A 21,389-nucleotide genomic window follows, 5' to 3' on the forward strand; every position below is an offset into this window, starting at 1 on the left:
ACAGATACATCTGATCAACCAAATGTTATAAATTTAATGAATACAACTCTCAAGTGCCACTATGCTTTGCGTGTGCTATTAACTCGCTTCATTTAAACGTGTTTATGGTGTACCATAGTTCTGTAGCCAGATCTCATGAATGCTTATCTGTCAGAGATTCAGGGGTTGTGTCCCTGATGAAACTTCAACAGTGATCAGCAGAAGCCACAAAACCCTTTGGGAGGAGGTGAAAGTGCACAAGCACATTTCCCTTCTCACAACAGATTCACCAAATGTAAAGTGAACTCTGTTCTAACACCTGACAAGCAAAATTGTAAATCTTTTGATAAAATGAGTAAAGCTAACAACATTTACTCTCTTGGTGTCACATTTTTTACAGTGTTCTTAAAGTTGAATACATACTCCATATCATTTCTCACCACTATTCATTTTTTAAATCTCAAATAAAATTATCTAACTCTACTAATTGCTTTGCAACTTTCATTTTTTACTTAGTATTTTTGGTAGTTAGACTATCAGTCCCAAAGATGTCCAAGTCCTAAGTGGAAATTAGGTTACAGGGTACTAATCTATTGACTAGGAAGGGCCAAGACAATCACAAAAGTTCTTTAAAGTGGAAGAGGAAAGCAGAGAAAAGAGTCACAGACAGAGACGTGATAACGGAAGTGTAGTCAGCATGGCGCTTAAATGGCTGACTTTAAAAATGGGAGACTGCCAGGCCTGATGGTGCAGGCCTGTAATCCCAACACTTGGGAGGCTGAGACAGAGGACTGCTGTGAGTTCAAGACCAGCCTGGGCTACACAGTGAAACACTGTTTTTTTAAAAAAAAAAAAAACAGTGAAAGAAAGAAAAAAATGGGAGATGGTACTATACACCAAGCAATGTAAGTGGCTTTTTGTATGAGCAAACCTTAAGGTCCTCCTATAATCTTTTCCGGGACAAGATCCCTGTTGCTTTTCTTCTGTCAACACAACTTTCCTCCACCTGTATTACATTAATCTATTTTATATTAACTACCTCTGATAAGGATGCTGTTTGGTACAGCACTTACTTGGAGTTAGAAAATGTAGGGGTCTTCTTGCCTTCCTGGCCTCTCCACAGATCAACAGCATCTCCACAAAAATAAACAAGTTAGAGGGGCTGGGGATTTAGCTCAGCGGCATAAGCACCTGCCTGGCAAGCACCTGGTTGTGAGTTCTATTCCCAGTACCCCCCCCCCCAAAAAAAAGCAAGTTAGGACCTAAGAGTTCTTCTAGCTATTAAATTCTAAGGACCAAAGTACAAAGCTAGATTAACTTGAAAGTATACCACGCTACACTGTATTTTAAATTATTACCTCCTTCACAATGAAATGTAGAGAAATTAAATTCTCAGATGGCCCTTTCAAGCTAAAGGCAAACCTTGGCAACACATAGATTCTAACAGATACACACTCCTGCTGCCTCACTTAACAAAGAAATGAGTCACCTCTTAAATGTTGAAGGTAATGTTTTAACATGTGATCTGGCTGGCTGTGGTGATGAATGATTGCAATTCTAGCACTTGGGAGGCTGAGGTAAAACGGCAAGTTCAATACTAGCCAAGGGGGCTGAGGGTCTAGCTTAGAGGCCTAAGTGCCTTCCTGGCAAGCACAAGTTCATGAGTTTGATCCTAGGTACAAAAAACAAAACAAAATAAAACAAAAACCAGCCAAGGCTACATAGTGATTTCCAGGCCAGTCCATACTACAGTAAGATCCAGCCTCAAACAACACAAAAGAGCTACAAACCATCTCTAATTATCTACAGTGCCACAGCACCTTACCTAGAAATTCAAACTGAAGAGCTCTGAAAACTAAGTTTTTTTAGTGGCCAAATCTAATCTAATCTGAACAAATGTTCAGAACTTTATCATGTTTATCCCTGGGCTATGTCTTGCTGCAGAAATGTTAATATGATTATGGAGTACTAACAGCAAGTATGTACTCTGGGGGAGGGGTGAAAGGGATCCAGAGTTTTACTATGACACACTTTCCTGGGCAGTTGGGAGCACAGGCATGTACCACCACGATCAGCTTTGTATGTACATACTTTTTTTTTTTGTCTTTTTCCTTTTTTTATTGGTACCCGGGATCGAACTCACGCCCGCCTGCTTGCAAGGCAGGTACTTATGCCACTGAGCTAAATCCTCAGCCCCAGTATGTATATACTTCCAACACTGTCTTAACCTTGGAGAGTTTCCAAGACATTCTGTGTGCTTTCATGATAAGCATACTCATATACAGCATCCAAATTCATTTGGCAAAGACTATCCTGCCTACAAATATTCACTTGGCTCATGTGGAGGATAAGGAAGGAGGGAGGTCTGCACTCTTTCATTTTACACAAGGCTGCCAATTTGCTGGAGAAGAAAGACAGTAAGTGACAGAGTACCCTGGAGGCAGAACTAGAAGTTGGTGACTAGGAAGGTGGATAAAGGAAGAGATAACAAGGATGGGTCCAGGTTCTGGCCTGTGTCCTGATGGGTCTAGTTATTGAAAGAGTGCTAACGACAACATTCTCAAGTGAAAGACAAGACATTGGTAAGACAAGGCTCTTTGTGTTTGTTGTTAAGTTGCTGCCTGTGAAAAATGCCAAGAGTGCGTAACTAGGCAAGCAGCTGAATATACGGCATGCAGTTCAGAAGACAGGTCTCAGCTATTGACAAAAAACTAGGCACACACCTCTATTCCCAACACTTGGGAGGCTGATGCAGGATTGTCGTGAGTTCACGATCAGCCTGGGCTACAAAGTGAGCCCAAAGCCAGCCTGAATGGCACAGTGAGACCGTCTTAAAAAGAAAAAAAAAACAAAACAAACACCTTGGGAAAACATCTGTCTCACATTTGAAGCCAGAGGAATGGGTACGGTCTTCAGAGTGTGTGGAAAGAGAAAGGAGTGGCTGTAAGGAGCTTCTGCCCCTAGAAACTGAGCAGCACGAGGACCCGGCAGAGAGACTGAGGCAAGAAGCTGTCTGGGAGAAAAGAAAAAACACAAGTATGTTGTGGCAATGCATGCAAAGCAGAAACCATTTGAAAGAGGAAGCCAATAAGATCAAGGCAGCAGGAGTCTCACAAATACGACAACAGCATGTGCCTACTCACTGATTTGGCAGTACAGGTACCACTGGTGAGCCTGATCACAATTTCAGTGGTTGGTTTGGGGAGTGAAACCCAAACTGGAATAAGCTAAATATAAAGTGAAAAAGTAAAGAACTAGAGGTGATTCTTCTGAAAAATGTTGAAATGACAAAGTAAGTGAGGTGTAGTGGAACACTCCTGTGACCCCAGCATTATGGGAGGCCGAGGCAGAAAGATTGCCAGTTTGAGCCCAACCTGAGCAACTTGACAATTTAGTGAGACCCTGTCTCAAGAATTTGTAAAAGGGTAGGGGATGTAGCTTAGGAGCTGGGTTCAACTCCCTATATTCCCAAAAGGGGGCAAACTGTACCCTACTGCCGTGTAAGGACTTTGGACATAAACAATGACTTGGACATAAAATTACTAGATTTCAGGTACTCATTAGCATTTCCATAAAGTCTAATATGGTTACATTTTATTACAATGTAATAAACCAGTTTATATTGTGAATGTAATAAATAATAATTTAAGAAAGTTTGGTGTTTTACTGGGTAAATGCTTAATAAATATTTGCTTCTATTGTTTAAGAGACAGGGACTTGCTATGTAGTTCAGGCTGGTCTTGAATTTGCTTATGTCTCCCAGGCTGGCCTTGAACTCATGGCTACACTTATGCCTCAGCCTCCCGAGTGCTGGGATCACAGGTATATGCCAAAACACTGCTCTAATATTTGTTTCTAGAGGCTCAGCCAGTGTTCACAGATGGATTAAGATGAATCTGGAACACCTGACTTTAAAATGGCCTATATATACACCAACAACTGCTGCTTTCTGGAAAGCTGCCCTGAAGCCTTTACTAAGCAGCAAAAATCGAGCAAGATTCATGGCACTGAAGCCTTAGCAAAATCACCACCAAAGGTCCAGGCCGCTCTATATTCCAGTCCTTTCTGGTTTAACACAAAAATCACTGTTCGATACTGACGGGCTGAGCAGCCTTGAAATCTTGAACCAGAAGGGGCCAGGGACTTAGCTCAGTAGCACAGCGCCTGCCTGGCAAGCAAGAGGGCCTGAGTTCAAATCCCAGGCCACCTGCCCCCCCACATCTTGAACCAGAGAAGGGAACACAGCAATTACTGCACTGAATACATGCAATGTGCTAGTCTAGAAAGCTAATTATTTGCAATGTTACTGAGAGACAATACACTTAAGTCTTTGATTTGTTAAAAACTTCTGATGGCTAGTGTAAGACACTGAAAGTAAGAAAGATTCAAAAGTTACAATGGATATAGTGAAAAGGAAAGAAGCAGCTCAAATGGAAATCATTGTTTCATCAATTTTGCATGCCTGTATCTGGTAAGCTGGGCAACTATTTTGAAGATAATAATATGTAATACAACAATCATTGTTAAATTCCTATCATCTTACTTTAAAATCCTGTATCACTATTTTATTGTTGTTGTCATTGTTTGGCTTTTGTTGTTTTGTTTGTTTGCTTGACTGCTTTCTAATTTTAGTGCTTTTTTTTCTCTCTTTAAAATAAAAACAAACCAACCAAACAAAAGAACTTCCCTGGTAATACGGCTTGTTCCCTGGTATACTCTTGTGTTCCTAGTAACCACTCTGAGAACTAAACTAGAGGACAGAGCCCTTGATGTTAAATTCTAGTAGGCCTGGGGATTTAGCTCAGCGGCATAAGCACCTGCCTTGCAAGTGTGTGATCTGAGTTCAATCCCCAGTACCAATAAAAAAAAAAAAGAAAAAAAAAATTCTAGTATAAAGACTCCCAAACACTAAAGATTTCTCTAACAGAAGTTGATACCAAATATCAAAGAAAAAATGACGTCCCATAATAGAAACTCTTACACTTGATTTGTAAATATTTCCTAACCATAAACACATTTTTCTCATGTCATATCACAAATGTTAGACAATTCAGGGATGAATAATCCCTTCTCCTTATCATAGAGACAGTTTTTAGTGCTATCAGGATAGAAGGCTTCATAGTCTCTCTTGCTAGTTTTATATGGACACTTTCTAAAACTGCACTCTTCTGACTTTGAAAATTCTCTGGAGAGGACATGTAAACGTGGCATAGTAAATGCCCAGCGATGTCTCTTTAGCTCCCTTTTGTACGTACTGTTTACTTTTAACATACATTTTTAGGATTACTAAAATTCCCACAGAATTTTGTAATGCAAAAGCCATCAGAATAACATATTTAATAATTAATATAGGGAGAGTTTAAGGGGTGGTAATGGGGAATGGATATGATTAAAATATATGCAATGAGACTTAATATTTTATAAAATAGAAACTAAAAATAAAAGGAAATACTAACTAATGGAATTAAGTCAAATTTTAAAAAAGTGACAATGACCTTATGAAATCTGTGGCAATTTTGCCTAGGTTGATCTATGTCCAAATTACCTTCAGGATATTATGATCCAAGTTGTTCCCTATACTTTGAAAGTTCCTGATCAGGGTATGACTGCATTTCCCATGAATCTCTAGCTTTTTGATTGTACTTCAGCCTTTAAAAAGGGATCATCTCTCATTTCCTAAAGAAAGTATTTTCCCAGAAGTAGACTCAAACTGTAAAGTAATACTGACTGAAGACCTGGTGTCTGTTCTCCTCAGAGAAGCCAGACTGGCACATTGCTTTTTTACAGTAGGGAGCCGAGTTATTTTTCTAGACCCTATTACCTTCCAACTACAAAGCTAAATAAAGCAAGCATATTGGAAAGAGCCCTGATTACGTAAATATATATACTCACACAAAAGTGCTTGTTTCACAAATACTTTTTAGTGTTTGCGATGTATTTTAAATGTATAAGTATAAAAATAACAAATCCATGTATTCATCACCTAGTTTTAACAGATTTTAGCATATTTTTCTATATACTCCAACCCTTTAAAATAGAAAATACTCTTAATTCTAATTCTCATATAAGTTCTTGCAGTTTCATTAGTACGTGTATCAATAAATAACATAAGCAACTGTATTGTTTTAAAACTGTACACAAAGACATTTTATCTATCCTTTGCCAGATTTTTTTTCACTCAATACTGAGATATATCCTGCTGGTAAGTATAGATTTAAGTTCTTCATTTTACTAGGGAATAAACCTTCAACTGCATGATAAACAAGTTTGCCATATTCCTATTAATGTATGGTGGGATTACTTCTTCTGTGTTCTTGCTATTTAATAGAGCTACTATATTCATCCTGGTTCCATGTTAGTTTAGGAAACTACCCTGTGTTTAGTTAACAAATTGGCTCACCATGGGAACGGAAAGAGAATAAATAAGCCAAATCAGGCCTTCCTGTGTGCCACCGGTGCGTGGGCTGGGAAAAGAGCAACCCCTCACCCCTCTCCCTACAAAGGTCCTACAGCCTGGGCATCCATTTGGAGGGTAATAACATGCCTTGCAGCAACTGTGGGGGATCTCCTTCTGTTTTGTTTCTGAAATCCCATGTTTTGTTCCATTTTACTGTTTTGTTTTACTCCTGTATCTGATAACCTGAGCAATTTTGAAGATAACAATATGCAGTGTAACAACCATTGTTAAATTCCTATCATCTTGTTCTGAAAACCTATATAGCTATTGTTTTATTTTGTTGTTGTATTTTTGATTTGTTTGTTGCTTGACATTTCTTTATTTCTTTTTTCTCTTTAAAATAAAAAAAGGAGAAAGAAATTGGCTCAACAAAAATTTATCTGTGGGAGAAAAGAAAAGAACAGAACACTGGAATGCATGCTAGTCCCCACAGACACCATCATTGTACTAGGTCATGTTAAATGAAGAACTATAATAACTGAGAAAAAAATATTTAAATCACACAATAAGGGAAACATCAGTTGGTCAGTTTGTAGAATTAATAGGACTTAAGGTAATCATCTCTTTGGGCATAATTCACCATCAACAAAATGAACCTTTACCAAAAAGCCCTAGTCTTTTGCTTTTATAAGTTGAGAAAATTATATATTTCCTTCAAATTTACAAGAATTGTTACTATGCCTCAGAAAATAATACCTTACTGATTTAAAGACTTTTGATCTACCCTTGGAATTATTGCCATATAGGCAAGCATCAAGATATAAACTTAAAGACACCATCATCACATGTAGGAAGGAACAGGAGATACAGATAGAGAAATGAATGCAATACTAAAAAGAAACAAGTAACTGGGCAGGGTGGCACATACCTGTAATATCAGCACTTGGGAGGCTGAGGCATGAGGGATTGATTAACTGTGAGTTTGAGGCCAACCTGCGCTACACTGCAAATTTGAGGCCAGCCTGCACTACTATAAAATCCTGTCTCAGAAAAAAAGAAAGAAAGAAAAGAAGAACCAAATCATAGTTTGTTGCTATTCTGTGATTTTCAACCATTTCTTAACGACTTACATAATCTACTACTGGTAACTAAATTGTTTGATCATCAGTGGAGCATAGTTAAAAACTCTGCTAAAAAAATAAGAAAAATCTTCAAATAATACAGTTGAAACATGTAGATTTGATTCTGCCAATTTCTAAAAAGAGATAAATAATTTGGATGTTACTAAAATCTTCACAGCATTCCTTATAGTGGCTGAGAATGGGGGTCAACTTTCTACCACATCAAAGCAGACACAAAGCAGCAAGATTTATGCACAGTCTCACTACCCTTCGTTCAGAGCTTTTCAACTCAAACCTTAACCTCACCCCACAGTGAAACAGAATTATAGAGATTTTCACACACCAGTGATATTCTTTAGAAATATCTTTAAAAGGAATCCAGCAGTTATTGCTTTAAACTCCACCTTTTCATGAAAAGGTAGCCTAATAGTACTCTTTCAACCTACTTACTTAAAAACTAACATCAGGACCTGGCTACTGTGGCTTTCCCGGGGAAAGCCCACCTTGCTTTTTCCAGGGTATTCTTTTCCCTTTTTAACTCAGCCAAAGTGTTCTGTCTCTGTGTCTTCAATTTTACCTTTTCAAATAAGTTTTGCTACTGCTTAAAATAAATAAAAATAAAGTCAGTACTAAGTTCTTAATGTACCCTTCATTTCTTTCACAATTAAGATTTTGAAAGTGTTTCAAAGTGACAACTAAAGTCTCAAAAACTATGGACAAGGGATTCCATCCAGTTCATGTGGCATAAGCCAATTTTAAAAATAATTAGCTTGCATATGTTGCTTAGTTTTATTTTCTCAAGACCAAGAGATAAAGGGAAAGAAGGGGACATAAAATGAATTAAGATATGTTATGTACAGGTATAACTCCCCATGGTGAATGCATACAAATACGTACTAATAAAAATAAAAATAAAGATAGAAAAAAATGCTTCTTTTTCACAGAATTATATGTTTGATACTTTACCTTCTGAACCATTATCTTTCAAATTTTAATGTTGTCAAACAGCTTTCAATTTTTCTTGAAATAATTATGTTTGTTTTGTGAGACAAGAGTCTCCCTAGGTAATCCAGGCTGCACAGGATGCAGCCCAGGCTATATTTGAACTCAAAGTGATCCTCCTGTCTCAGCCTGTACTGGGATTACGTGTGTGTGCCACCATGCCCAGTTTGAAATAACTATGAACCTTTGAATCTGCCCATAATTTAGGAAGAAATAAATTTAAACTAAGTATGGATTACATCAGCACTACTTCCACATTAAAATACCCTTATGGAATACCAAAGTTACTAAAGATTAACCTGAAATGATGTATTATAAAAATATCTAGAAAACTTTCCTTTGATTTAAAAAGTGTAATGCAATATATATATATATATATATATGAATGACAGAAAGTGCACCGTAGCCAGTGGTGGCACATGCCTATAGTGGAGGCTGAGACAGGAGAATCGCTGCCAGCCTGGCTACATAGTGAGCTCAAGGCCAGTCTAAGCTATACAACGATAGCTTGTCTCAAAAAACCAAATGAAAAAAAAAGTGAACTGTAGTTGTCTTAGTAAAGCTGTTATCTTTCCCATCATTTAGGAAATAAAAGTCAAAGATGCAGTTCGGGTCATGATGTAGCAGAGAACATTAATAATTACAGAATGCATTAATATGCCCTAAATATTTACCACAATCCGAAGAGCATAATAAATACATGAACCATTTCATGTAAAGACACTAAAATCAGAAAAGCATCTTTCACCCTTGATTTAGAGATAAGGAAATTTAGTGAGGTGGCTCAGTAAAGAAAAGATGTTAAGTGGAGCTGGGGTGTCCTGTCACACAGCACTGTTAATCCCAGCACTCTGAGAGACTGAAGCAGGAGTATCATGAATTTCAGTCCAGCCTGGGCAAATTAGCGATTGAGACTCTGATTTGAAAAATAAAAAACAGAGTGGGGAGTACCTCTGTGTGAAAACCTGGGTTTAAGTAGCATCACTAGAGTGGGGGTGGGGAGGGGGAGACAAAGATCTACACAGGGTATGTCCAGATACAAAGCTAGGATCTTAACCTACTTATGTTGAAGTTTACTGCAAATCAGTATTTTTACTGCTTTAAATTCTCTAAGTATTCCTTAACTCAAAGACAAAAGGCTCCTTCAGATCATATATATGATAAAGTGTTCGTAAGTGTTTTGCTGAATTTCTGTACCTGTTCAGAATAACCACAACACACGGTTTTGATTCATTACAATTGTTTTAAGAGTATCTCCAGCCACAAATACCTGTAAGGGCTACAGAACAAAGATCTTTCGGGTACAGCAGTTATTTCATTCTCTGTCCTAAACTAGACATAAAATGCTGACCCTGGATTCAAAAAGTCCTACCAGTCCCGCTCCTACCAGCCTGTGGCTGCTTTCCAAAGAAGCGCTCTTTCCCAGGACTCTAACCTCAGGACCGCCCGGGTTTTTTCCTATCTATCAGACCATTCTTAACTCATGCTTTGCTCTAAAAGACTGAGAAGCACACTAAGTGAGGTGACCTGGTTAACATTGGTTACTAATACCACAGTCATTTTCTTTGCCCGCAGTGGCTTATTCGAGTCACCAAACCCTGGGTCCACCCTTCACCGAAATACACGAGGGGCGCAGCCGCCCCGCATGGTCGCGGGCTCGCAGAGGAACCGGGTTCCCAGCTCAGCCAGCGGCAGACAGCTGACGGAATCAAAGGGAACAGGGAACGTGTAAAGAAGGACACGAGGGCGCTCAGTGCAGGGTGCCGGGGAGAGAGGGGGACCCAGACAAGCAAGGGCCGGGTAGAGAAGGGGGTCCGGTGAAGCAGGAGACCCGGAACAGGGAAAGGTAGGGGTCCGAGGAAGGGGGCCGGGAACGCGGAGAAGAGGTGGCCCGGGGACGCAGGAGGCTGGGAACGGGGAAGGGAGGGGTCCCTAGGGAAGCAAAAGACCGGGAACGGGGAGAAGGAGACCGGGAACGAGGAAAGGTGGTCCGGGAAGCAAGACATCAGAAACGGGGACAGGAGGTGGCCTGGGGAAGCAGGAGACTAGGAACGGGTAGAGGAGGCCCGGGGAAGCAAGAGACCAGGAACAGGGAGTGGAAGGGGACCCGGGACCAGGCTCCTTCACCGGCAGCCGCGAGCGGTCCAGGGAAGTGTGGGAAAGGCGCGCCATCTCCACTGGCCCGCCACCGCCCGCACGCGAAACTCCCTCCCTACCAGCTCCGGGTAGCAACGATGCTCTGGACCCGCGCAAGCTCACCTGACGCGGTCTCCACAGCTGGGCGCCGCACATTCGGCGCCCGCGGGTCCGCAAGACCAGCTGATTCACGGGGGCCGGACCTCGGGGGGCGGGGCTAGAAGGCAGCAAGCAGAGCTGAGATTAGACTGTGCTCACGGCGCCTGAAAGGGATCAAAATTCCTGAAGACTCGTTAGACAGTGCCCAGGCGGTTCCCAAGTACACTGTCCCTCCCACGGAATGCACCCAAGCAATGACGTCACACCGAGTCGCCGGGCCTGGTTGTCCGAGGGTTGCCACGGTAATGGAGCAGTGAAAGCGGAAAGGCCCGCGACAGTTTGATACCCCTCAAACTGTAGGAGATGGGATGTAAAATTGAGACTCCCAAATGTCTTGAGATCGCTTTATGAACTGCATCGTGTCGGCGACCGCGTCCCGTTGTGATGACGTCATCGCGCGGCGCCGGTTTCCCCGCGTCCACACTGCTTTACCGCTTAGTCACAACCTTCAGGGCGTAGGTCGGTTCGCTGTGTAGTCTTAGTAAGAAGTCTGTGCTGCTCAGCGTCACAACAATTTAGTTGTCGTGTATCATCCCGGTTAGGTTTTTTCAATGATGATAGATAAAGAGAGATAAAGAGACGCGGTACGGCTGCGGAAGAGAGCTAGATCCCTCAAAGAGGAGGAGCTGGGAACGGCCTTTATAGCGTTGGGCTGAGGGTGGAGCTGTTGGGTGACTGGAGTCTCAGGATTGGAGCGGGTTTGGTGCATGCTCAAAAAGGGAGCTGGAGGTTTATTTCTGCAATTCGAGGAAGAACACACAAGTTACTTTTGGAGAGATGAGTTAGGCGGACGTCATGTTAGTGATTGCTCAGACTCAGGCTGACAGAATCTGCCAATCCCCACCTAGCTTCCCGAATCCCAGGAAGTTGCCCACTCTTGGGCCTGCGAGCTGCCCCAGCCAGTGTGGAAAACTTCCATGTTCACCCCCAAAACCTTCGCGACGTTCCACCCACCTCCAAAATTGATCCACTTCTGGCCAGGACTGAACGGACCTCTGGGACCAGCGCTGCCTCAGGGCCTCTGGTACACCGAGCCGAGCCCACACTGTGTCCTCGCCTTTCCTTAATTTTATTTTGAGACAGGATCTAGGTAAATTCTCCAGGCTACCCTGGAATTTGTAATCTTCCTGCTTCAGCCTTCTCAGTAACTGGAATTAACAGGAATGGTGCTTCATGTCTTCTGTTTTTCAGGAAACAATTCCTTGACTCCTACTGATATAAGAGGTAAGATGTGGCAGAGTTGGCTGGGGAAATAGTCAGGACCCATCAATTATAGGACCCCCGGACAGCTTAACTCTCAGGACCCCCTTATGTAGAACTTTTTGGGTGCTGCCACAAGATGTGCGCTGCATATAAGAATACAGATTCTGGCGATAGCCCATCTTGGGTCTCCCAGATCCAGGATATACTTTTGCTTTTTGTCTTTTCTCTCTTTGTTTGATACATATTTGCTCTGCGGAGCTAGTTCTTTTCTTACTCCTTCATTCTTCATTTTCAAATAAATTTTTGGGACCATTTTTGACTTGTGTCAGCCAATTCTTTGTTCGAGGAAAGACCTGAAATACTTTTGTTTGGTGACCGTTAAATGACTGTTAAAAATGTACCTGGACCTCTAGTTCCCCTTCCTAGCTTGTTTCTTGTTTAGAAGAGATATACTTCCTCTGAAGGTAATTCCTCTGCCTAGAATCAAAAACCCTTCCAATCTTTCTTCTTAGAGACTTTGCTTCATTATTTAACCCTTCTCTTTCATTTATTTTCAACTTCCACTTCTTGTTTTCTCAGATAAGCCCACTCCTATTGATTTTAATTTTTTTCTCCTGCCTTATTTCCTTTGCAACCTACTATTCTACCACTACTTGATGACCTCCTATTCTTCCTCACTCCAGCCTGTAATCTGTATGTACTATTTCAGGAGTACTCCTAATTTGGAATCTAATAAAACAATCAAAAAGTGGAAGCATTGTATGCAATCACTGAAGAGAATAAGGATGTTCCTTGTGTGCTCATCTTGAAATTAGATTTGTTTTTTTGGTTGGTTGGTTTGAATCAGAGTCTTGCTGGGTAGTCCAGGCTGGCCTTCAGGTCTCTAGCCCAATTGGCCTCAAACTCAAGATCCTCCTTGTCTTAGCCTCAGCTCTGGGATTACAGGCTTGTGCCACTATACCTGGCTGGAAATGAGGTTGTTAAAAGAAAGAAAAAAAGCGCGATAATATAGAAACCATAGTTTGTTTTCTGTTAGCTGCTTCTAAATACCCTGTAATACTTTCATCCTCTTAAATGGTTTCACACTGTCTTGATATGTTTGATGCTATAGTATACGAAGTTATACTGAAATATTTCAAGGAATGAGACACTATTGTAACTACTATTAAGTCGGGTTGTGTTGTGGTGAATCACTATGTTGCTTAAATTGTTCTGTTCTGACCTGTATTTTTATGCTGTTATGTCTTCTTTTATCTCAATATCTCCCACTTTTTTTGTTTTTTCAAAATTTTATTTAAAGGAGAAAAAAACCCAAAACAGTATAAGGGTACAAGTAACACAAAATTTTTAAAAAAGTAAGAAACCACTAGCTAGTAGATTACATATTTTCATCTTAGAAATAGTTGTTCAGGTTACAGGATTAAAGGATACAAAGTGGACATTCAAACAGTGAGACTGCAAAACTTGTGTTCAATGATCCAACAAAAACTTAGTAATATGGTCATGTATCTTAACATACCTAAACACACCGGCAGTTGTATCCTTTAGAGCACTTTTTTTCCCCTCTATTTTTTACAACAACATTTACACATTTTGGGTTTTATTACTCCCATAGTTCTTATTACTTTTTTTGGAAGAGAATAAAACCAAATATGACAAAACAAAGCAGTCAGTCAAAACAAAGGATAGACATAGCACATGATGTAAAAACAGAATACAAGGTAATCAACAATGGTTACCATAATGCCTCTTGCTACCTTAAAAATAATTGTCTATATCATTAGGTATAATAAAATTGAACAAAACAGTACAGAACAAGACCAATAAAACCTAAACATTGGAGACATTACAGGACTTCAAAAGAAGATAATACTCAAACCAGAATGGGCGTCATAGTGAATCTTATTGCCTTCAAAATAGTTGCCTATACCCTCAAACTTGATACTATCAAACAACAGATCAGAGTAAAATGAGTTAAAATAAGATGGTGGGAGCAATACAGGGCTTCAAATCAAGTTAATAGGAAATTTTAAAAGTTATGTCTTGCTAATTTTTTTGATTTTTTGCCTTAATTAAAAAAATAATAAAAAAAATTTAAAAAGGGGGAGATTGAGATAAAACAGGACATAACAAAATAACAATACAGGTCAAAGCATAAAAATTTCAGCAACCTAGTGCTTCACCACAAGATAACTGACTTAATAGTAGTTATCATAGTGTCTCTTGCCTTAAAATATTTTCGTATAACTTCGTATATTATGGCTTCAAACATATCAAGGCAGTGTAAAACCATTCAAGAGGATGAAAGTATTACAGGGTATTTAGAAGCAGCTAAGGGAAAAGGAACTATAGTTTTTATATTATCTCCTTGCCTATAAAAATTTTTGTTTATACAAAATTTTTGTTTATACAAAAAATTTTTATACAAATTTTTGTTATAATAAAATCCAGTAAGATATAACATGATAAAACCAATGGAGACAGAAGAACAACAGTTTGGTGGGACTTCAAAACAAGATGATGTTAAATCAGCACTAGCTATTATGATGTCTTGTTTTCTTCAAAATAGCTGTTCATATCATCACAGACAATAATGTCAAACAGCCCAGAATAAATCCATTCCAACTAGTGAGTGAGAACTTACAGGCTTCAAAGCCACATAATGAGGAACCATGATTACCACATAATTTTATGTATTTGTATGATTTCTTACACTAGGGAAAGTATTTGGTATTCATACATGCGAGTTTGATTTATTTCACTTATGAGTATGGTCTCAAGCTGCGTCCATTCATCTATAAATATCTCTATGTGATCATTCTTTATAGTTGAGTAGTACTCCATTGTGTAAAAATACCACAACTTTTTTTATCTATTCCTCAGTTGATGGACACTTAGGTTGTTTCCAAGTTCTGGCAATACAAATTGTGCTGCTATAAACATGAGTGCACATATATCACTGTGGTGTGATTTCAGTTCTTCGGGGAATATGCCTAGAAGTGGGATAGCTGGAAAAAATGGGACTTCCAATCACAGCTTTTTGAGAAATCTCCAGACTGATCTCCACAATGGTTGCACCAGTCTACACTCCCACCAACAGTGCAGGAGACTTCCTTTTTCCCACAGCCTCTCCAGCATTTGTTGTTGGTGGTTTTCTTGATGCTGGCCATTCTTTCAGGTAAGATGAAATCTCAGTGTAGTTTTTGATTTGCATTTCTCTAATGACTAATGATGATGAACATTTTTTCATGTATTTATTTGCCATTTGTATTTCTTCATCAGAGAAGTGTGTATTCATCTCAGATGCCCATTTTTGGATTGGGTCTTTGAATTTTGGGGGTCTGATTTTTTTCAATTCTTTATATGTTTTAGACAAGAGTCCCTTGTCTGAGGGATGGTTCAATAAGCTTTTTCCCCAGTTTGTGGGTTTTCTTTTCACTGTGCTGGAGATTTCTTTTGACATGCAGAAACTTTTTAATAAGAGGTTGTCCCAGTTATTGATTCTGGGAAGTATTTCCCGTGCGGGTTGAGTCCTGTTCATGAATTCTCTACCTACCCTTATATCTTCAAGGTTTCTACCCAATTTGTATTCCAATAGATTTAGTGTTTCTGTTTTAGTATTCAGATCTTTGATCCATTTAGATTTTAATTTAGTACATGGTGCTAGGCATGGGTATAGTTTTAGTTTTTGGCATATGGAGAGCCAGCTTTTCCAACACCATTTATTAAAGAGACTGTCGTTCTTCCAGTGAACCTGTTTGGCTCCTTTATCAAAGATAAGGTGGTTGAGTGTGCTTGTAGTTGTGGTTGTACCTTCTAATCTATTCCATTGATCTTCAGCTCTGTTTTTATTCCAGTACCATGTTGATTTTACTACTGTTGCTTTGTAGTATAACTTCAAGTCAGGGATTGTGATGCCTCCTGCCTTGCCTTTGCTGCTTAGAACTGTCTTTGCTACTCTGGGTCTCTTCTCACTCCAGATGAATTTTAGGAGTGATTTCTCTACATCTATGAGGTATGTTGATGGTATTTTTATTGAGACTGCATTGAATCTGTATAACAGTTTTGGGAGAATGGCCATTTTCACAATATTTATTCTTCCTATTCATGAGCAAGTGATGTCTTAACATTTTCTGAGATTGTTTTCAATTTTTTTTTCAGTGTATAATTTTCCCTGTATAGGTCTTTCACTTCTTTCTTTAGAGTAATTCCTAAATATTTCATCTTTTTGGTTGCTAGTGTGAAGGGTGTGGCTTCTCTTATTTCTCTGTCAGGGATTTTGTTGTTAGTGTATAGGAATACTATTGATTTTTGAGTATTGATTTTGTATCCAGCTACATTACTGAATTTATTTATTATATCTACGAGTCTTTCAATGGAGTTTAGGGGGTCTTCTATGTAGAGTATCATGTCATCTGCAAATAATGATAATTTAACTTCTTCTTTTCCTATCTTTACCCCTTTCATTTCTCTCTCCTGTCTAATTGCTCTGGGTGGTATTTCCAGGAATATATTAAATAGGAGTGGTGATAAAGGACATCCTTGTTGTGAGCCTGATTTTAACATAAGGTCTTCAATTTTTGGCCATTAATATGATACTGGCTGTTGGTTTGTCATAGATGGCCTTTATTATATTGAGGTAAAGACCATCTATTCCAATTTTTTGTAAACTTCTTATCATGAATGAGTGTTGGACCTTATCAAAAGCTATTTCTGCAGCTATAGAAATGATCATGTGATTCTTACTTTTGGCTTTATTGATATGGTAGATTATATTTATTGATTTACGTGTATTGAACCATCCCTGCACGCCTGGGATGAATCCCACTTGGTCATGCTGTGTAATCTTCTTGATGATTTGCTGCATCCTATTTGCCAATATTTTATTGAGGATTTTTGCATTTGTGTTCATTAGGGAGATTGGTCTGTAGTTCTCTTTTTTAGTTGGGTCTTTCTCAGGTTTTGGTATTAGAGTAATATTTGCTTCCAGGAATGACTTAGGAAGGATTGCTTCTATTTCAATTTCATTGAAGAATTTGAGGAGTATTAGCATTAGGTCTTCTTTGTATTTCTTGTAGAATTCTGCAGTGAATCCCGTCTGGGCCTGGGCTCTTCTTTGTAGGTAAGGACTAAATTACATTTTCAATTTCATTAATAGAAACTGGGTTATTCAGCAGTTTTACATCCTCCTGACCTAGCTTTCCTACTTCATATGTTTCTAGGAATCTATTTCTTCTGTTTTATCAAACCTTTGAGAGTAGAGGTTTTCGAAATAGGTGTTGATGATCTTCGGTATTTCTATAGAGTCTGTAGTGATTTCACCTTTTTCATTTCTTATTGCATTAATTTGAGCTTTTTCTTCCCTTTTTTAAAAAATAAGGTTGGCTAGGGGCTTATCAATTTTGCATCCCTTTGGATTTCATGCAGTTTGGAAAAAAATTTTTTTGCATCCCACAGATTCCTGTAAGTTGTATTTGTATTTTCATTGTCTTTAGGTATTTTTTAATTTATTCTTTAATTTCCCCTCTGACCCACTGATTACTCAAGAGTGTGTTATTCACTTTCCATGTTTTGTGGGGTTTTTGCAGTATCTTTTATTCTTAATTTCTAATTTCAAAGTACTATGATCCAATAACATGCAAGGGATAATTTCAACTCTTTTGCATTTATTTAAATATATTCTGTGAGCTAATATATGGTCTATTTTAGAGAATGACCCATGTACTGCCGAGAAAAATGTGTATTCTGATGTTGTTGGATGGAACACTTTGTATATGTCTTTCAAGTCCAGTTGTTCACATGTGTGATTCAGTTCTTTTCTTTGCTAATTTTCTGTTTGGTTGATCTGTCCCTTGGTGTCAATGGTATGTTAAGGTCTCCTGTTATAATTGTGTTACTGATAATTTGACTTTTCATTTCTGTTAATACTTGTCTTATATAACTGGGTGCTTTAGAATTTTGTGCATATATATTTATGATATTTATCTCTTCCTTTTGACGTTTTCCCCTAACAAGTATGTAGTGACCATCTTTATCTCTTCTGATCATTATTGGTTAAAAGTTCACATTGACTGCAACCAGAATGGCTATTCCTGCTTTTTTGGGGTTCCTGTTGCATGAAGTATTGTTTTCCATCGTTTGGCTTTCAGTCTGTGAGTATCCTTTTGTGTTAGATGGGTTTCTTGTAGACAGCATATGGTTGGATGTTGTTTTTTGATCCATTCTGCCAGTCTGTTTCTTTTAATTGATGCATTGAGACCATTTACATTAATGGTTATAACTGTTATATGTTGGTTTATTGTTGACATATTGTCTTTCTGCTGTTGCATCTTTACCTTTCTATTCTGTTTAATTATCTGCTTTGCTTAGTGGTTTTACCTAAGTGTATCTAAACTGACTTTCAATATTTTTTGCAGGGTTGGCTTGGTGCTCATGAAGTTCTTTAGCTATTCTTTTTCATGGAAGTATCTTATTTCACCATCAAATTTGAAGGACAGTTTTTCATGGTACATCAGTCTACGTTCTAAATCATTTTCCTTTAGGAGCTGGAATATTTCACTCCATGCTCTTCTTGACTTTATTGTTTGTGCTGAGAAGTCTGCTGTGATTCTGATATGTTTTCCTTTATAAGAGATCTGTCTTTTCTCTTTGAAAGCTTTTAATATTCTGTTCTTATGCTGGATTTCTGGGATGGTGATTATGATATGTCTGGGTATAGTTTTATTTTGGTTATGACTTTTTGGGGTTCTACATGCGTCACTGATTTTGATTTCAGTTTCCAATCTCATGTTTGGGAAATTTTCAGGTATTACTTCTCTAAACATCCTCTTGATGTGCTTTATGTTGTTCCCTTCTTTTTCATTAATGCCTATCAATCTTATGTTGTTTTTGGGGGGGGGTCATTTGCAGTTGTTGAATTGTTATTTCCTGATTCTTTGTTATTTTTAAAATATCTTTCCTTTCCTGTTCACTAGCTTCAATCTTGTCTTCAAGGTCTGAAATTCTATCTTCACTTTCATTGTGGCGGTTTTTATGGCTTTCAGTGGAATTTTTGATTTCCTGTACATCTCTGTTCATCTGGTTTATGTATTGTTTGTTTCTTATATTGCTCATCTAGGGATTCTATTTTTTTGTTTAGTTCCTCCAATTTTTAAACTGTGTTTTCTTTAGATATATTTAGCATCTCTTTCATTTCTTTTATCATTTCTTCTTTTACCTGGGAGATTATTTCTAGTTTGAATTCCTTTAAAGCTTCCCAGAGTTGCTTGTTTATCTCAGTTGCTATTATGTCTGATATTTCAGGTATATGGCATATATTTTAGTCTGTATACATTGCTCCTAAGGTTTCTTTGGATGGGCTGGAGGTTTGAGATTGTAATTTGGTCTTTCGTTTTGTCATTTTCCTATAGTTCTGTGTTTCAAGTGTTTCTAATATTATTCTAAGGCTTCCTCAGCGTCTTTTGGAAATCCTCTTCTATGCCCTCAGGTTCTGAGACTCTGGCATCCAGTTCCCTGGATTGATAAAGGGTCACTTGGGGTGGACAGGCCAGCTCAAGTCCATCCTCTGGAACCAATGGTGCCCGCCTGGTTGCTTAGCACTCAACAGTCCACCAACCACAGCTGGGAGAGTGGAGGCTGGTGCTTGCTCCCCACACCTGCCGCACTGCTCCAGTGCACTCGGAAACCGGAAACCGCAAGGTTCCCTGGCTGTGACTGAGAGAGGTTCCCAAACTAGCTGTGCTTGCAGTAAAGTGCGCGGGCCACTTATGCCAGGTTGCCAGGCCTCTGGAACTGGTGGTGCCTGCCTGCTTGCTTAGCACTCCACAGTCCTCCAAGCACAGCCAGGAACGGAACGGGGAGATAGATGCAGGCATCCCAGCCCCACCAAGCTGTTGCAGTGCACCTGGAAGCCACGAGATTCCCAAACAAGCTGGACTCGGAGGGAAAGTGCACAGAGCATTTACGCTAGGCCGCTGGGCCTCTGGAACTAGTGGCGCCCACCTGCTTGCTTAGAACTCCACAGTACTTCAAGCACAGCCAGGAATGGGAAGGTGGATACAGGCACCCCAGACCTGCCGAGCTGTTCCAGTGCACCCGGAAGCCATGAGGGTCCCAAACAAGCTGAACTTGGGGGAAAGTGCTCGGGGCACTTACCCCAGTACGAGAGGTCTCTGGAACGGGTGGCACCCGCATGCTTGCTTAGAACTCCACCTGATCAACTATTTCTAAGATGACAATATGTAATTTGTTAACTAGTGATTTCTTACTGTTTTTTTTAATTCTGTATGACTTGTACCCTTTTACTGTTTTGTTTTTCTCTTTAAGTAAAAAAAATTTTAAAAAAATATCAACTCTGTCTTTACAATCTATAGCATTCCTGGAAATTCCCCTCCCCAAACTCACAGTATTGCAAATTATCCTGTTGAGCTCTTTGCTTTTGATTTGCAGCATAAAGCTGGCTAACAGCCCCCAACAATAGCCATGCCACAGAAAGCATTTTCTCTTTTACCTTTTTACTTTATTCAAAACCACTTTTTTTTACTTATTACTAGTCAATTACTTTTTCTCTTGATTGTCAGACAACATTAAAACCTTTAACAAAATCCTTGAAGTGACTTTGTTTTAGTAGTCTAAAACATATTTAATCAGTTGATGTCTTTTTACCACCTTAAATGTTATACTTTAAAAAAACTAACTTTTTTAACTGGCTCAATTACAGTATGATCTGGTTTTGAAACAGTTTTGGCCCAGACAAGACACGGTAGCCAGGAAAGCCTCAACCGGAAGCAGGAAGCCCCAGTCTCCTCTGCCCCTAGGAAGTTACCTGTGATGCCATCTTCCCACCTCTGGAAATTTACATATGGCGCCAAACCTAGGACCAATGGGCTACCTGTGCATCCCTAATGCCCGCCTTAGGTTCCACCCCAAACTGAGGCTATTTACATGCCCCCACGCCACGTGTCTGCCGGAGAGATCGCCGGACGCCAGCGGTGGGGGTGCTGGTCATCTCTCTGTGTTCTCAGAATAAAGGCCGCTTTTTATTTTATACTTCTCATCATTTGGAAATATTTTTCATCTTTTGGAAATAATCCTAGCAGTTTTACTTGGTAAAGTTAATCTGATTTTTAAAACCCACAAATATACATATATATGTACACATGTATTCACAGTTTTTTTTTTTTTTTTTTTTTTGTCTTTTTCATTTTTATCGGTACTGGGGATCAAACTCACGACCGCCTGCTTGCAAGGCAGGTGCTTATGCCGCTGAGCTAAATGCCCAGCCCCAGCATGTATTCACACTTTAACCGGAAAGAAAAATACTTTTTAAAAGCATGCAGATGTTGAAAGTTATCAATTGAGGACTAAAACATTAAACAAGGCCAACATTAAAG

The 21,389-nt window shown here is 39.2% G+C and overlaps 1 protein-coding gene and 1 long non-coding RNA gene across 8 annotated transcripts in view; one reads left to right on the forward strand and one right to left on the reverse strand.

Annotated features, from left to right (window-relative positions):
• Window positions 1-11,391, reverse strand: part of Als2 (alsin Rho guanine nucleotide exchange factor ALS2) — an 80,029-nt gene extending 68,638 nt beyond the window's left edge. For 2 of the 7 annotated variants that reach the window (XM_063259558.1, XM_063259561.1), the window contains exons 1-2: window positions 11,241-11,391; window positions 10,759-10,852 (exon numbers count right to left, since the gene is read on the reverse strand). The gene's annotated coding sequence lies outside the window, so the exon portion shown is untranslated. Of the gene's footprint in view, window positions 1-10,758; window positions 10,972-11,000 lie in introns of those variants that run through there. The other 5 variants (XM_063259556.1, XM_063259560.1, XM_063259557.1 and 2 more) reach the window with 4 other exon arrangements.
• Window positions 11,392-11,436: 45 nt separating this feature from the next.
• LOC134478370 (uncharacterized) lies at window positions 11,437-20,594 on the forward strand. Its single transcript, XR_010050992.1, has 3 exons — window positions 11,437-11,884; window positions 11,986-12,018; window positions 19,484-20,594. It is a non-coding gene; the product is annotated as an uncharacterized LOC134478370 (long non-coding RNA).
• The last annotated feature ends 795 nt before the right edge of the window (window positions 20,595-21,389 follow it).

The sequence above is a fragment of the Cavia porcellus genome, unplaced genomic scaffold (genome assembly GCF_034190915.1).
Source record: "Cavia porcellus strain 051 isolate PalLab524CR breed Dunkin Hartley unplaced genomic scaffold, mCavPor4.1 scaffold_12, whole genome shotgun sequence".
NCBI lineage: Eukaryota > Metazoa > Chordata > Mammalia > Rodentia > Caviidae > Cavia > Cavia porcellus.